The sequence below is a fragment of the Amblyomma americanum genome, chromosome 11, assembly GCF_052857255.1.
Source record: "Amblyomma americanum isolate KBUSLIRL-KWMA chromosome 11, ASM5285725v1, whole genome shotgun sequence".
NCBI classification, from domain to species: domain Eukaryota; kingdom Metazoa; phylum Arthropoda; class Arachnida; order Ixodida; family Ixodidae; genus Amblyomma; species Amblyomma americanum.
In genome coordinates, this window is record NC_135507.1 from 58878317 (window position 1) to 58895777 (window position 17461).

The window sequence follows — 17461 nt, forward strand, 5'->3', positions numbered from 1 at the left end:
GTCTACGTAGAGATCGGCGAAGCAAAACCCGCAGACGACGTTTCGCTGAATTGCGGCAGTGGCGCCTTCTGTGTTTGGCAGTCAAAAGCGTCACAACAAGGCCGCCGAGGCAAGAAGCGCGGGCCCTTTGATTATGCCGTTCCGGCCGTTTCGTCTGCTTCAACTGAAGCGCTTACAAAATTTTCGGCTAATTGAGCGGAAAAAATATCAGAACAACTGATTTAATGCTTGATTGATTGAAACACAGGTTCTTTATTAAAAGCCCTCACCAGCACATTGCTCGAGGCATCTATGCGGGCATATATGTGGCCACACAGCTTTCACATTACGGCAGCCATTAAGGTGCGCTGATTCTGTCGTCGTCAACTGTCGTACAGCTTGATGTTCGTGCCTTCTGCCACAAATGCTTAAAACATCTGAGAAGAACCGTACGCATGCATCTCCTCGTACGTTTCTGGCTAATTAAGGAAATAAAGAGAATTTTCCAGCGCAGATCATCATGCAAGCAAATGCGCCGCCGACACGCAGTGCAGGGTTGTAGCGCCTTTCATTCAAGTGCTAGCCTCTACGGTAAAGCTGTTTTACATACAGATACGATACGCAGCTAAATTTGTACAGTACACCCACTTTCTCTAGAGGAGCGTACGCTCTTTGACAAGAAGCGATTATCAGCTGGTTGAACGTTCAACCAGCTGGACGCTAATTTTGTCGAGATTATGCGTGCATTCCTCACCGGCAGCAAAAGATAGCGGCTGATAGACTACAATTGAACAGAACGTGTCCTGATTATTTCTGATTACAGGCTCGGAAATGAGATTCCGCGGCAATTTGTGTTTTGTTCGATCGCAAGCTGATCGAGACTTGTGTTCAGCATGCAGCGAAGGATAAGTTCAAGGTAGAGGACCTCCTTGAAATTTTGGAAGGACTGGGCATTTCAGTAGACCCCACTAAAACAACAGAAGCGACTTTGGTGCCAGCAACTGTGCCAGCCGGTGCTCAGCAAGGCACCGGCTGAGAAGAGGACATGAATTTTTTGGGGAGTGTAGAATACATATGTGTCTTAATTCGGAGGAATTTCCACAAGAAGTCCAGTAGCTCCCAACTTCTACGTGACAGGCCCACCATTTTCGGAAGAATCACCTTGCTCTTCTACACCATTTTCGGAAGAATGACCTTGCTCTTCTACAGGCCAACAAGGAAGGTGGCTTCACAGTGCTCTTTCAGGATTTATTTCAAGAAAAAGCCAAGATTTCCGTGAGTAGGAATTTTAAGGCCGTATCACTGAAGCCGTCCAAGGTGAAGAACAGAGCACTTGCTCTTTTCTAAGATCTCAACCTGCAAAAACTGGCTGAACAGGTCATGCGGAGCGATTTGAATGTTCTGCAAGAGTTTTCTTCACCGATAGTTAAGACTCATAAAGATTTATGTCCATTCAGGGCCATTAATTGTTACAGACAGGGGAAGCTGGCAGGCACATGTCAGCAACTTCCTTAAAACCCATTTGAGCGACCTCAAACCAGAAGATCCTTTCAAAATCACAGGGTCTGATCACCTGGTGAATGTGTTAAAATCTGGTGTCGCAGGTGCCAACTGTGCCTTGTCCATTGATGTGGAAGAGTTGTTCAATTCGGTACCCCATGAAGAACTTTTCAGTGCAGTTAGCGAACTGATCGATGTTGGCGGCGCTGTTGGGTTTCAGAATTCCTGTGGCATATCTCCTGATTCCTTTCTTTACCTGCTTAGTTTTTATCTGGGTTCCACTATTGTTTCCTTTGACGATGGCTTATATGTTCAGAAGAAAGGTATTTGTATTGGTTCCAGTGTGACACCTGTGCTTTGTGAAATTTTTCTTGGCCATTTGGACCGCATGCTCAAGCTTAAGCTCACTCTTCCCTTCATTGTAAATGTTTTTAGATATGTTGATGATTTTTTAATTATTTTAAAACTTTCACCCAATGACGAGCTATCTGAAGTAGCTGATGAGGTTTTAGTTGGTTTTTCCAGTTGCTCTAGCTCTCTTAAATTTACCCTCGAGCTACCCCAGGATCATTCAATCTAGTTTGTAGGCTTGAAGCTATTTTTTAGTCATTCTGAACATGCGTGCTGGGCCTTCCAACCCAGGTCTAAAAAAGCCTTGTTGCCCTTCGATTCTTCCCACTCTAAGGTGATAAAGAGGGGTGTAGCCTCTTCATGTCTGCGATCAGCGCTTTTAAAGCCATGTGTACATAAACTGCACTCTTGTTTTGCCTGCCAGGTGGAGCGGCTGGAAAACGCAGGCTTTTCGAATCCACTGTTACGATCGAGCAGTTGCTGAATCCCTTGTCAATAAGCTCCGCCAGACTGACAAGACCCTCTCCCAGGAAAGGGCTTTCCAGAAAAAATATGCAGTTCGTTCCCTACTTGCATAAGATTTCACACCACATCAAGAAAATTTCAGGCAGATATGGGATTGACCTAGTTTTTTCAGCGCCATGCAAACTTTCGAAACTGTGTGCAGTGGTGGGGGAGGGGAACGCAAAACAAGGCAAGTGTGCAAAGAAGCGCTTAGAAAAGAATAAGCGTGTAGAATGTACAACAGGCGTCATCTATAAGATCCCTCTCAGGTGTGGCCGTACTTATATCGGGTAGACAGGCAGATTCATTAATGATCGTTTAAGAGAGCATGCCCGTTCCTTAGAGGAGGCTGGTGGCTCAAATCTGCCAGCACACTGTCGCAGTTGTGAAGGTTGTTGCTCTTATTTGAGCCGCACACAGATAATAGGAAGAAGGAAGGGTCAACTTGAAAGAGAGATCGTAGAGGCAGTGGCCATTTTGCGTTCACAACCTGAAGAATGTGTTAGCTCTCCTTCGGTAGCTGTCTTGCAAAAAAAACTGTGTTTTCTTGCAGTTTGAGTTCTTTGTTGCACACTGGTATTACTATGTTCATTCTGTGGCATCACTTCCATGAGCATTTGTTGTCTTCTGTGTTTCTGAACCTGGGTTATCATCATTATCAGGAGCTTTCCATTTTAGTTTTGGTGCTATTATCGCTTTTTCATTTCCATGTGTAACCTATCTTCCGAGAAGATTTTCCTTTTGTGTGTTAATATTTTCCGGTTTCTTGTAATTTTTTTATTGTAGTGCACACGTGTTTCCCATCTGTAAAAGCCAAGCTGTTTTTCAATAAAATTATAGTTGTAAGTACCACCCTGTACTGTCTTCTCCCTTTGTCCTGCGTCTGTTGCAGTTTTTAGTCATAATGTCGCACCAACTGGCCTACAACTTTACCCTGTTAGACTATGTAATCCGAACGCTTATTTTATACAGCTCTGTTGTTTGGAATTTTCACCCGTCTAATCTCAGTGCACTATCTCCAACCCCACTTAATCTCCAACCCATGTTAATTTTTCTACTCCACTGTCAACTAGCCAGCATCATAGTTTAAATATTTCTCCACTTTACGCATGCACTGATACATGTAAATACAGCTTCTTCCCACATACCATCGAAAGCTGGAACTGCCTGCCGGGCGAAATTCATTCACTTGCACTTCCATATTTTTTGGCTGCCATTGAATGTCATCAACACCTATGCTTTGTTTGTTTTATATTGTATCTTGTATTACTTCTCAGTATGTACGCATGCATGAATCAACATATAGACGCAAAGCTTACCATGCACCTTACATCCCCACTCCTGCGATAGCCCCTTTGGGGCTGCAGTATGTATAAATAAATAAATACAAATAAGTCGGCAATGCAGCTCTGCCTACATTCATGACTGCTGCACAGAATTTTTCAATGACAACAAAGTAGTGTGTCGTTTAAGTGTTTCTTCTTAAGAAAGCCAATCACACCCTAAAGAAGACAGCACGGCACCCAGTGTAATGGCCTGGATGCTCGAAAGAGGTGAATTATGATTAGTATGGTCGTATATACTACTAAGTCTTAAGTGAATCTCTGCCCACGTTGATAACCACTGCACAGAATTTCTCTGTTAAGAAAAAGCAATCTGCCAAAGCATTTCTTGTTACTTGAGAAGGCTAATCACACAACAAAAGAACAGTGTGGCATGCTGAGTAACAGTGGATGGGACGCTTAGAAGAGATGACTTATGACTGGTATGTTTGGATAACACTAAGTCTGAAGTGAAACTGGTCAGATTCATGACTGCTGGACAGAATTACTCTGTGAAGTAGTAACCTGTTGTTAAAGTGTTTACCTAAAAATGCACGTCACACAACTTTATTACCAGCTCAAAAGTTTTGATGGCTCTTAATTGTTCCACATAGTAGAACTTTAAATAGCTAATTCTGTTTAACGTTGGGATTGGTCAGTGGAGTAATGCGTCACCGTATAGGTAACATTTATATAAGTTGTACCCTACTACAGTGCACATAAATTGCACAGGCCTTTCCAAGAAGTGTTTCATCCCTATTAACAATTTTTGTATTGCTTTAAGGCCAGAAAACTCTGCAAAAAATGATTGTGCAGTTGCCTTCAATTGATCATGTTATCTGTGTTTTGTAGCCCATGCTGTTGAGTAGCTGTGTAAAACTGTGCTTTGAGTATAAAAATTAATTGCCTCAACGTGTGCCATAAGGCTTCATGTTATACGTTCAAGCAACTTTGAGGGGATGCTTGTCAGAGATATTGGATGATAGTTAAAGGAGCTTGGGCAGTTACTTTATTCAAAGATTGGCACTGTTCTTGTTTTTTTCGTGCTTATGAGTCTTGTGAGGCACGAAAGAACTGCGATAAAATTTGCTACTTCCTCGTTTTAATTCACAATAATGCTAAACCTAGCCTGCCTCAAGTGACATAATGAAATCTAATGCAGAAGGAGCCATTATATTGCAGTTTTGTCATGCCTCACGTGACCTATATGCTCACATTGACGTCACAGTCATCGTTCAGCTCTTGAATTCAACAGCTGAGCAGTTAAATTGTTCGGTTGTGCTTCTTCAGCTTAAACTGAAGAAGCATAACCGAACAATTTGACTATAAATTATTTACTGGTCATAGGCAAATATCACATGGTGATTCATGCGTAGTAGTGTCTTCTGCATCATTGTAGTGAAGAAAACCTGCCATCAAAATTGTGTTCATGCTTCTTTAACAAAATACTGTGGTTTCCAGCCTTGCAGTTCCTATGCTAATCTACTTTTTGCTCTGTTTCATTTTGCAGGCATTGAAACAAGAACTGGCGACAATGAGTACACAAGCTCCCCGAAGGACCATCTTCCAAAACCACTGCTTTTGCAGGTTGAGCTGCTTGATGTTCATAATGTAAAATAGCGTAGCCAGTGATCTCACACTGTGGTGTCATTGCACAAAATCGGACATATCAGACCCTGTCTTGTTAACGCCTGGAACACAACCTCATCGTTGCAGCAACCAGCCATGGTCTCAGCGGTTAGGGTGCTCGGCTGCTGACTCGATAGACACGGGTTCAATCTCCAGCTGCTGTGGTCGCATTTTGATGCAGGAAAAATGCTAGGAGGCCGTGTAATGTGTGATGGCAGTACATGTTGAAGAACCCCAGGTGGTTGAAATTACCTGGAGCCCTCCACTATGGCATCCCTCATAGCCTGAGTTGCTGTGGGATGTTAGACCATATAAACCAACGATCATTCCAACGTGAACAATAGATATCGTGAAACATTCTACGGGTGGAATTGTGCATGATTGCTGATGAAACCTTGTGATCCAGTAGACTGCAGCACAAGCTGCAGACGCAATTAAGCTAGAGGGTACACAGCAAAAAAAAAAAAGAAACAGTAGAAAGTTTGTGTTTGCGTGGCTGTGCCTTTTGTGCATCATACTCTGTCTTGCGTTTTGTGCTGTAGTCTCACCGGTTTAGCTCTTCAGTTTCTATTATCGTTCTGTCACCCTTTTGAGCTTTTGTGTCTCATTATTTCATGGCTTATATTGTTTTCTGTATGCTTCTGCGTACAACTTGATAATGTGAGCTCCACACAGCAATAGTAATACCTTTTGGCGTGCTTTCAGATAATGTGGGCGATTTTAATCACTACTGTTTTATCTGATGTTTACAGGAGCTTGTAGTGCATGTACGTGCTTTTGATCCTATTTGCTGTTGGGAAATACTTACCTAGTCTGGTTCATTGTGATCTGTTATTAACGATTCATTCTTATCTTTAGTGATATGTATTACATTGGTAACACTGCTGACAGAAATGGTTTTGTCCTTGTGGTTTTCAATGTGAGCATTTCCATTCTGCATTTATTTCATCAGACCACCAGGCCTCATTATGCCAGATTTATTAGAGGAGTTTCGCCTTCATAATTTTTTAACATTGCTTTAATAGACAGAAGGAATACACTCATTGCCGGTGTACTGTGTCACTAATGAAAGCTCATAGACATTGCGTTATTCGAGAAAAAATCTTGGGCAGGCTTGGAAGATGTCCTCCATGAAGCCGTGGGCATTATACGAGCACTTTGTATATGTTGCTCCGACACTTAAGTTGGCTACAGAGTATGCTCATTGCTCTGAGTAATTGTTTGAAAGTTAAAACATTCTCCCTCCAGCTCCATGGATATTTATAAATACTATAGGAAATTTTGTTTAAAAACTCGTCTTTTTGTTTTGAGGCTCAACCCATTGACCTTGAAATAAACTTAAGTTAAATGTCATGTAATATTGCCACCACCAAGTTAGTTATAACACGCATGGTCTCGTATTTCACTGAAAACACCCTGTTTTTCTTGGTGCAGGCTTGGTCACAGCTGATCCCAAGCTCGGAGTGTTGCCTCAGCAGCTGCACCAGTCCCCCCACTGCAATCGAAGCTTCACGACGAAAAACCGCCAAAAGCAGCACCTCCTCGCCCAAACGGGTGACCATCCCTTCAAGTGTGACCATTGTGGGAGGAGCTTTGCTCAAAAAGTCACCCTGATGCACCACCTTCGTATCCAAACAAGTGAGTGCCCATACAAGTGTAACCACTGTGACAGCAGCTTTTCTCAAAAGGGCCACCTGGAGGAATACCTTTGCACCCACACAGGTGAGCGTCTATACAAGTGTGACCAATGTGACAGCAGCTTTTCTCGAAAGGGCTACCTGGACCAACACCTTTGCACCCACACGGGTGAGAGACCATTCCAATGCCAGGTCTGCCCCATGGCCTTCAAACAGAGTACATTCCTAGTTAAGCATCTGCGAGCCCATAAGAGTGAAAGACGTTATCAGTGTCATTTCTGCACAATAATGTTTAAAGAAAAACAGTTTAAAACACCATGAGAACAACAAACACGCTTCAGAAACCACAGTTCCTCAAAGTTTTGATAGCTTTTCCCAACATTAGATGTTGAAATCATTTCTAGCTACCTTGTCTTTATTTTCAATTTGCCCTCTTGAGAAAAAAGTAGCGAATTTACATGCCTTCAAAGTACATCTGCACAGAGCAATCCTTCGGTTGCTTTCACTTCTCCTTAAAAAATCTGGACATACCAAGCTGGTACTGTCATGAATGAGACGGAAATTATGGCATGTGCAGATATGATCATATCGTCATTTTATTAGTTTCATTGCATTGAATCATGTGTGTTAATTGTGGTTGCAGTGTTTGGCACTAGCTAGCAAATTGACTTACTTAAGTCAGAGCAATTTAGCTTTTTTTTGTGAGTTTGATGCCACCAGCGAAGCATGCTGTATCATTATTCTTTCCATACTTACGTTGTGGCTGTATTATTGGGACTCAATAGCAGAGAAACAAAGCTTCGACGCCTGATGATAAACATTGCTTGCTTTTGTTTTCTGGTTTTTAGAGATTTCTCTTGGTATAGGCTTTCAAAAATGAAGGCTTTACTGCACTAGATTCTTGTGCATTATCTGTTGCCGAAGAATGTGCTCTCGTTGCATGTGGCGTATTTTTACTACAAATTGCACAGTCAGTCTTGACAAACATGCTTTATAGATTTGTAGGCAAAGAATCACCTCACTGTCTCAAGAGCTGTTGTTTTCATTCCAGTTTACATCAGCGGTTTCGGGGTGCTTCAGCATTTCTATAGCAAGCCTGTGTATAATATGCTGTGCTTATGGAAACTGAAGTGAACTTGCTTTGGTGACTGCATTTCTCAAAGCGCCATTGACATAAAAAATTATGTGAATTTATAAACAGCTTGTGCAGTTGCATTTGTTAAAAACCAGTGAGCTTGAAGAAATATCTACTCTATCCTTAGATTTAGCTATGTGTTGTGAGCATTAATACTTTTTAAAACACAGGTGTGCCAACCAGTAAAAAGGTCTTACATGAGGTTTCTGCTCCCATCACGGGGTCCTTGTTCACAGCGAAGGTGCAGGATACTTGTTGGCGTCTCTATTTGTTTTCAATGAACCCCCCGTCTAGACTGTATTCTATTGCACTCTCAAATTTGCGCTTCAGTAATAGTACATCTACTTTCTTCATGAAATCGATTAGGTCACAAATGGTTTTCTCGCTGCTTGGGAGTGTTTTATCAGTTGTAATTGTGTGCTGTAACAGTTTGTAGGTATTGTAATCGATTCAATTTTTCTGATCCATACAAAGTATAAGGATGTAGTGCCCAGTGAAAGCTGAAGCTGTCGGCAGCTTTGTTCTCAAGAGCACCCTGACGCACCACCTTCGTACCCATATGGGTGAGCGTCCATGCAAGTGTGAGCACTGCGGCAAAGCAACTGCCTTTACACATGATGGCACCACAAGCACTATGCGGGCATGATACAGACATACGCCGAATAACAACTGGTCACTCTATTTATAGTGTTTTTAAATTTATGGGCTGGAAGTTATGGCACTAGAATACAGAGATGAGCTAAAAACAGATACAAATCATGAATTCAGCCGTGCTTAGATAGAGCGCAGATGTTGCAAAGAGCGACGGGTCAAAGAACTGAAACAAAACAAAACCAAGCATTGCTACTCTTATTGATAGGATATGAATGCTAGCATTTCCTTTTTTATAGATCCAGAACACTACAGATGATTTGTGTGTGCACCATCTGCACATTCGTTGTCTTTGTCTTGGCAATTGGAATGCTTCAGTTTGCTGAAACAGAAATGCAGATTGGGCTGGATGGTTCATCACTTTTTGGGATGGCTGCACTGTGTGGACAGCAAAGCTTTTAAACCTGTTTTAATTAGTTATGTGTGTGTGTATATATATATATATATATATATATATATATGTGTGTGTGTGTGTGTGTGTGTGTGTGTGTGTGTGTGTGTGTGTGTGTGTGTGTGCGTGTGTGTGTGTGTGCGTGTGTGCGCGCGCGCGCGTGTGTGTGTGTGTGTGTGTGTGTGTGTGTACATATTAAGGAAGCCAACAATCACCGAAACCAAGGTGCATAGTGGAATGTTTCTATTTTATTATTTTTTATTATCTACGTCACACTTGCGGTATTACAGGACGTGCTACGTCCACCGCTATGGACGAGGGTGGCGCTAGTGAACACTCTCAAGGTTCGCTTACACGCTAAACATAAATACCCACGAAAGCAGCAGATTGGACAGCCGTCGCCGTATCTCAGTTGGTAAGAGCACCGGACGCGATATTCGGAGGTCGTGGGTTCGGATCCCACCGGTGGCATGGTTGTTTTTTCTGCTGTTTGATAAGTAATTTTCTTAAAAAAAACTTATTGATGGCACTAGATATTTAAAAAAAATAATAAAAAAATAGAAGCATTCCACTATATATATACTATATATATATATATATATATATATATATATATATATATATATATATATATATATATATATATATAGTGAAATGTGGAACCCGATATATATATATATATATATCGGGTTTAACGTCCCAAAGCGACTCAGGCTATGAGGGACGCTGTAGTGGAGGACTTCGGAAATTTTGATCACCTGTGGTTTTGTGCGCTGACATTGCACGTTACACAGTCCTCTAGAATTTTGCCTGCTTCGAAATTTGATCGCCTCGGCCGGACTCGAACCCGCGTGTTTTGGGTCAGCAGCCGAGCGCCATAACCACTGAGCCACCACAATGCCCATATATATATATATATATATATATATATATATATATATAGTTATGAATACTATTATCCCAACAGTTCTACAAAATTATCGGGCCCTTGTTTTCATTCTTTTCTTTCATCTGCTCACAAATAAGACGTGTTGATTTACAATTCTTCACTTTATTTTCTTCAGGAAAGTGAGTCTTTCTACCACAACCTCATGTGACATGCAAGGAACAAGCAATAAACTGATGCAGAAACTAGTGTAATATGCCTTACACATTGCATGTAGAATGTGAAAATCATACACCTCCATCGAGTGGCACCATTATTTAGGTCGTGTTGCTAATTTAGTTTGGCATCCACATGTTCTTGATGGTTGAAAAAGAGTAATATTGTAGTAATTAGAGACACCTGCATAAAAAGGATGTTATCTGATGGAATGGTACTCAACTGTAGATAAAAATCTATTGAGCAATAAATTCCGGCTCTACACTACTAAGCACAAATTTGGATGCCTGTTCAATAATCAGTGTACCTCAGAATGATGCTGAAGTGCAAACTTTTCTTGCCATTTAGAGCGGGCCTTCTTGTTCGCTTCTTTGTTGTCATGAGGGATACGTGCCACTACAACCTAACATAATATTTACAAGGCGATTATAATACATGTGCACAGCAGTTTTTAAATGAACGCCTGCAAGAGCTGGAACAACAAGCCCTCCCATTGACCTCAGGGTGTCTGGTGCACGTAGGCAGGTTTAGATTGCTGTGCGCAGTGCGCCCGCTGGTGGGAGAGTGTAATTCGAGGAGAAATGAGGAGGAAAGCTGGCGAAGGGAGGAGAGTGTCACTGCTTTCACGAAGAAACAACAAACCCAACTGCACCACCTAGCGGAATGCAGACTATTTGTGAGAACAGATAAGTGCAGAGTTGACAACGGCCCTGAAAAATGGAAAATTGATTTTTTTAGGAAAGGAAATGATGCAGTAACTGTCTCACATATCTCGGTGGACACCCGAACCACACAGTAAGGGAAGAGAGGAAGAAGGGAATGAAAGAAGAAAGGAATCAAGAGGTGCAGCAAAAACTTCCTAAATAATTTCGACCACCTGGGGATATTTAAAGTGCACTGGCATCGCACAGGACACAGGTGCCTTTTGTGTTTTGCCTCCATCGAAACGCTGCCACCACAGTCGGGTTCGAACCCGGGTACTCCGGGTCAGTACTAGGCGGGTGCTCTAACCACTGAGCCAGCACAGCGGCCGGCCAGTTCTTTTTTAGTGCACGAAGTGGAGGTAAGACAGACCTGCTGCAACGTGACGTTGCAATATGTATAAATAAATAAATTATTACGAATAAGTCGGCAATGAAACTGCTTACATTCATGACTGCCACACAGATTTTCTCAATGACAAGAAAATAGTGTGTCGTTTAAGTGTTCCTTCTTAAGAAAGCTAATCACGCCCTAAAAATGACAGCATTGCACCCAGTGTAACAGCCTGGATCCTAGAAAGAGGTGAATTATGATTAGTATGGTCGTATACGACTAAGTCTGAAGTGAATCTTTGCCCGTTGATTCATTGCCTACGTTGATAACCACTGCACAGAATTCCTCTGTTAAGAAAAAGCAATCTGTCGAAGCTGTTGTGTATAGAGGGCGCTTCTGGCTGGCTGGCTGGGAGCAACGTGGCTGGGAGCTGCAGCGACTACGTCCGAAGCTAAGTGTTTTTGGTATTTACACTTTATACATGCTGTCGGGCGGTAGTTTTAAACCGAGTTAAGGGTAGGGAGGCCAGCGGAGGTGTGTGAGAATAATTTTTAGCGGGTTTTTACGTTGCGCAGGGTCGAGGGCTATCGGCATAGGAATTTTGGCGGGCTTTCACAAGGCGTAGCCGGCCGGACGATGGGTCGGCAAGCTAGGAAAGTTAAGGAGGACGAGGACGGGGAGTTAGTACAGTGCCAGGAGTGCGACCGTTGGTGTTACTTAGATGAGACTGGGTTCGGGAGCTTAGCCGAGGCGGATGAGGCTAGCTTCGTGTGTAAGATGTGCAAGCGGTTTGGGGACGCCGTTCATGCGTTAAAAGGGGAATGGGAAGCTGGGTTTAATGCACTTAATGCGGACTGGCAGGTCGAACGAGAGGCACGGATTAAGCTGGAAGCTCAGGTCGCCGATCTGATTAAAAAGGAGGAGAATAATGCCGCCCTGTTGAAGCGAATGGTGGGCGAGATTAAAGAAGAGCGGGAAAAGCGGATCCAACTAGAAAAACAGGTTGAAGCGCTCAGGTCGCGGCCGGCTGGGCACCCCAGTTCGGAGAAGTGTCAGGCGGGGGACGAGGCTCGTCAATCGTACAGTGCTGTAGTGCAGCGAGCATCGAGTGAGAAAAATGAGAACGCAATGAAAAAGGTTAAAGCGGGCATGGAAACTCGCGACAATAGCATACAGCGGCAGGAGAGGCAGCTAGAGCGATCCGGAGGCCAACAGATGGAATTAGGAAGCGAACGTTTGGGGCGCAGGAGAGTTCTTGTGGTCGGGGACTCGAATGTAGCGAGGGTTGAGGGAGGCGTTCTGACGGCAGTGAAGGCAGACAGGCGGGTGCAGGTGGAGGCTCAGTCGGGAAAGTGCATGGTGGATGCAATGGCCAGAGCCCGGGAGGTGGTGGTGGGCAGCATGGATGGCGAACACCTTGTGGTCATCCATGCTGGTCTCAATGATGTACTGCAGGGGAGGAGCCAGAATCTTGAGACGCAGTTGGAGGTGGGGATGCGTAGGCTTAGAGAGGCCTCTGGGAGTGTGCATGTGACCATATGCACAATCCCAGAGGTCCAGAGACAGGCTCGCGAAACGGAAAGGAGGGTCGTGGAGACTAATCGGGTAATTAGGCTATTGAGTCGACGACTAAGATACGAGGTGATGGAGGTGAACAGGGAAGTGTATGAGGTTAGGCCCCACCCTTTTGCACAGGATGGCATCCACTACGGTGGTGCCACTGGCAAGAAGGTGGGTAGTAGGATAGGTCGCCAGGCAACAGCTTTTTTGGGGGGACCCAGAGCTCTGATGGAACCAGTGTAGAGAAGGAAGAATTAAGATCAAACGGACAATGGAACCATAGGGGAAGAAAGAGACGCAAGCGCCAGGGCCAAGTTAATTCAGATATAGGATTCATTAACATGCAAGGTGGCAGGAATAGACTGAAATGGGAGGAAATAGAAGAACAGTTAAGACAGGAGGAATTAATGGTATATGGTTTAGCGGAAACACATCTTAGAGACATGGAGCAACCACCCTGTAACCCAGACTACGCATGGGAATATTGCAATAGAACAGAGGGCAGCAGAAAGGGAGGTGGAATTGGGGCATTCATTCATAAAAGTATGAATTTTCAAAGGGTTACACTGGGATGCAGGGAACATTTATGGCTAAAAGGAACAGTGGCAGGCAAGCTAACACTCCTTGGCTTTGTATACCTGTGGACAGGGGTCAATGCCAGAGAGGAAAACAGGAAAATGTTAGAATGTATTGCAAGCGACATTGATGAGCTAGGAGGACAGGGCGAGATAATTATATTAGGTGACATGAATGCACACATAGAAGACCTGGATGGGTACACGGATTCGACAGGAAGCATGCTGCAGGACATGTGTGACAGGCATGATTTAGTTGTATGCAACAGCACCGAGAAGTGTGAAGGGCTCATAACATGGGAGGCGGGGAGTCTGCACTCGACGATAGATTATGCACTAATGTCACAGAGGATGTATAACAGATTAGGGGTAATGAGCATAGATGAAGATGGTTCCAGAAGTCTAGGTAGTGACCACAAGCGTATCAAGTTGAGCTTCAGAGGAAAAAGCAATGTAGGACTGAAGCAAGATCAACAACCAGGGGGAAATTTTTACTCAGAAAAGCAATTGGAAGTAGCAGCCAAACAAATCGAGAAAGTAATTTTTGAGGATAGTGAAACAGAATGGACTTATACGAAATTAACTCGATTACTGGAGCTAGAGCTAGCTAAGGTGCGAGTAAAGCTAAAAGGGAAAAGATGCAAACCCAAGAGTTGGTGGGATGAGGAGGTCAAGAGGGCAATAGAAAAGCGTAAGGAAGCATCCAGGGAACACAGATATTCCAAGAAGACGGGGGAACCAAAACCCGAAGTAGACAGAAAATGGGATACCTTCATAAAGTGTAGAAGGGACGCATCCTATTTGATTAATGAGAAAATTAGAAGAAAGGGTGCCCAATGGATGTCAAAAGTAAATAAAAAGGATAGAAAAGCAGCCCAAAAATTCTGGAAACATCTAAATGCAATGAGTAATAAAACTAGGCTAGAACAAAGGTTTATTGTTACAGATGAGGGTATTCGACTAGAAGGGGATGAAGCAATAAAACACATAGGAACAAGGATGGCGGAAAAATTTTCAGCAAAGCACGTGGTACATAGTTTATCGAAGGAGGATAGACCGGTTACAGCAATAGCTTCACTTGAGCAAGGAGAGTGGGAAAGGGCAGAGAAGAAGGTTCCTAGTGGCACATCAACAGGACCAGATGGGATCCCGATTATGTTGATAAAGAAGTTAGGACCAAAATCCAAGCAAACATTAATACAGGTAGTGAACAAAATGATAGTGGATGAGAAAGTCCCCGATGAATGGCGATTAAGTAGAATGAACATGATATATAAGGGAAAGGGGGACAAAGCAGACGTAAGTAACTATCGCCCCATAACAGTGACATCTGTGGTTTACAGGGTGGTGATGCAAATTATAAAGGATAGACTGCAGGCTTGGGTGGAGAACGAGGGGGTGTTAGGGGAACTACAGAATGGGTTCCGGAAACAAAGGAGGTTGGAGGACAATCTATTTTCATTGACACAGTGTATAGAAATTGCGGAAAAGGAACATAGGCCCTTATTGCTAGCATTTCTGGATATTAGGGGAGCCTATGACAACGTTACTCAGGAGCATTTGTGGGACATATTGGGCACATTGGATGTGGAAAATGGAGTAATTAATCTTTTAAAAGATATATATAGAGGTAACAGAGTGCTCATAAAATGGGAAAAAAATGTATCAGGGCCTGAAGAGATACAGCGGGGGCTTAGACAAGGATGTCCTCTGTCCCCTTTGTTGTTCATGTTGTACCTGCAAGGTTTGGAAGCCAAGCTAGAGGGAAGTGGACTAGGCTTCAACCTATCTTTTTTCAAGCAAGGGGAATTGATTAAACAGACATTACCGGGACTAATATACGCGGACGATATACCCAGTCAAAAAAACCCATTGGGTCCAATTGAAGTTTTCAATGGGACCCATTGGACCCAAATGGTCAGCCAATGGGACCCATTGGACCCAAATGGTCAGCCAAAGGGACCCACTGGACCCAAATGGTCAGCCCATTGGGAGCCAACTGGTCAGCCAACTGGACCCATTGGGAGCCAACTGGTCAGCCAGTTGGATTGATGAATCCAACTGGACAGCCCAATTGGTTTCTCTAGTTCCGATTGGACCATCCACTTGATTTTGTAAGTTGGGTCGAACTGAACTTTCCAATTGGATTTATATTCCAACTGGTCAGCTGAATTGTTTTTCCTTGTTCCAACTGGACTACCCAACTGGTTCCCTGCTCCCAAATGAACTGGTCCAACAATTGTCACGTTGTGATGACGGCAGTCCAGCGGTCAGAAAGATGATGAAAACAGCTTCCGAACGAAAATCTTTCGGCTGACTTGCGCCCACAATGAACTGATCGAATGACTTGGCGGCGACGAAAGCAACAAGTATGCTCGGCGGTCGCTGAACAGAGTGCCCACTGTTCTCGGCCGTGTCAAACTTAAAGCTGATAGCGAACTTCTGAGATACGGCGTGCAAAGCTGCCGTAAGTCTGGAACAACGCAGAAAAGGCTGCACCTCGGTGCGACCAACTGAGATAAATTTGTGTGCCAGCAGCTTTCATGAAAGAACAAACATACAGTACAAAGATTTGCGGCAATATTGAGTTTACATTGTGAATGAACTCTGCACTGGTGAGACAAGCATTTTCACCTGTTCTTACAAATATACAAACAGTCAATATTTTAGAAACTGGCAGCTCCATCATAGCCTCACTCCATAGATCGCCACATTGCAGTTCAAGATGATCCAGTCAGCCGGTGAGCGATGTTATCCACATTTTCACATAATGCAGAGTACTGCACAAAATAGTCAAATATCAACAATTTATAAACAAAATCGCAATACTTAATTTTAAAAATGTAATAAAAAGTTTTGTTGCTGTTAATCACTTTCAAAAGTTTTACTCTAGGATAATAAAATGATTCCTCAGTTTCGTATCACCACAACTGTGTGTGTGTCATGGCGCGCGCAGTAAGCGTGGTCGTGGTGGCTTGGTTCTTGCGCTGCAGTACAGTGCTCTAGGTGTAGTACTAGGATACCTGTGTGCGCGATGTCTTCGAGTGCGCCTCATTTTGCGTACGTCAGGTATAAAGACAATATAAGCTGTGCGGTGGTGCCCGTCACGGATGTGAAGGACTTTGCACCTGAAAATGCCCAAGACTTGATTCGCGAATCTATCATCAGGTGAAGTGGACAGATGCCGAAGGAGAAGCAGACTTTTATCCGGCCCGCATTCTCATGCTTGGAGGTAATTACCTGCACTTTTCACTGTTAACTTTGTGTGATATGTGTGTGCCTGATGCAAATGTTAAGTGTTAATTGTGAAGCTGTTATAGAGCCTACGTCCGCGATCTATGCTTGGAAGCAGAGCACGTGGTCACATCTTTGTGTGCAAAGCAATTAATGAACGAACGTAGTTTGATAATAGGAATAGGTAAAATGATTGAATCTTTTTTCTGCTCGTAGAGGATGGCTGCAGCTTACGCACTTATTCAGCGTTGATGATCTGGAGAATACAAATCTTCAGGAGTATACATTTATAAAAGTGCTGTATTTGCAGCGCTGGACATGACTCCTGGAATGCAGTATATTTCATTTTGCTATTAATTTGATCGCATTGCGTAATTACGAAAGAAAACATAGCAAGTACCTGTGATGCTTTATGAATCGCCAACAACTGAACAAAAACAAGCTTTCCCATGTTGCAGTTTTCATGACGCACAAATTATTGTTTCTGTTGTGACTGCTTCTATCAAAACTCACGCAGTTACTGCATTGAATTCTCATCCATAACTTGATTCCAGAAAGAGCATTTTAGTGTGCAGCTTAATGGATTTCGTTTGTTTGTTCACACATTAAATCTTATTCCTTGTTATTTGCTTTTCGATCTGTAGATTCTCCGCAGTAATGCAATCTGTGTCGTGCTTCTATTTGATTGCAGGAAGCTCGCAAAAGAAATGGAGCCTTCCAGCTAGGAGCTGCAACAAGATTTGTTTCAGAACTATTTATTTATTTATTCATTCTTATACCTACATGCCCATGGGGCATTATTGTAGGGAAAGTATTTTCATGCAAATACCAATAATAAACTGCTACAGTTAATAGA

At 43.2% G+C, this 17461-nt stretch overlaps 1 long non-coding RNA gene across 1 annotated transcript; it reads left to right on the forward strand.

Annotated features, from left to right (window-relative positions):
- The first annotated feature begins 16317 nt into the window (after positions 1-16317).
- LOC144111226 (uncharacterized) lies at positions 16318-17461 on the forward strand. Its single transcript, XR_013310003.1, has 2 exons — positions 16318-16603; positions 17297-17461. It is a non-coding gene; the product is annotated as an uncharacterized LOC144111226 (long non-coding RNA).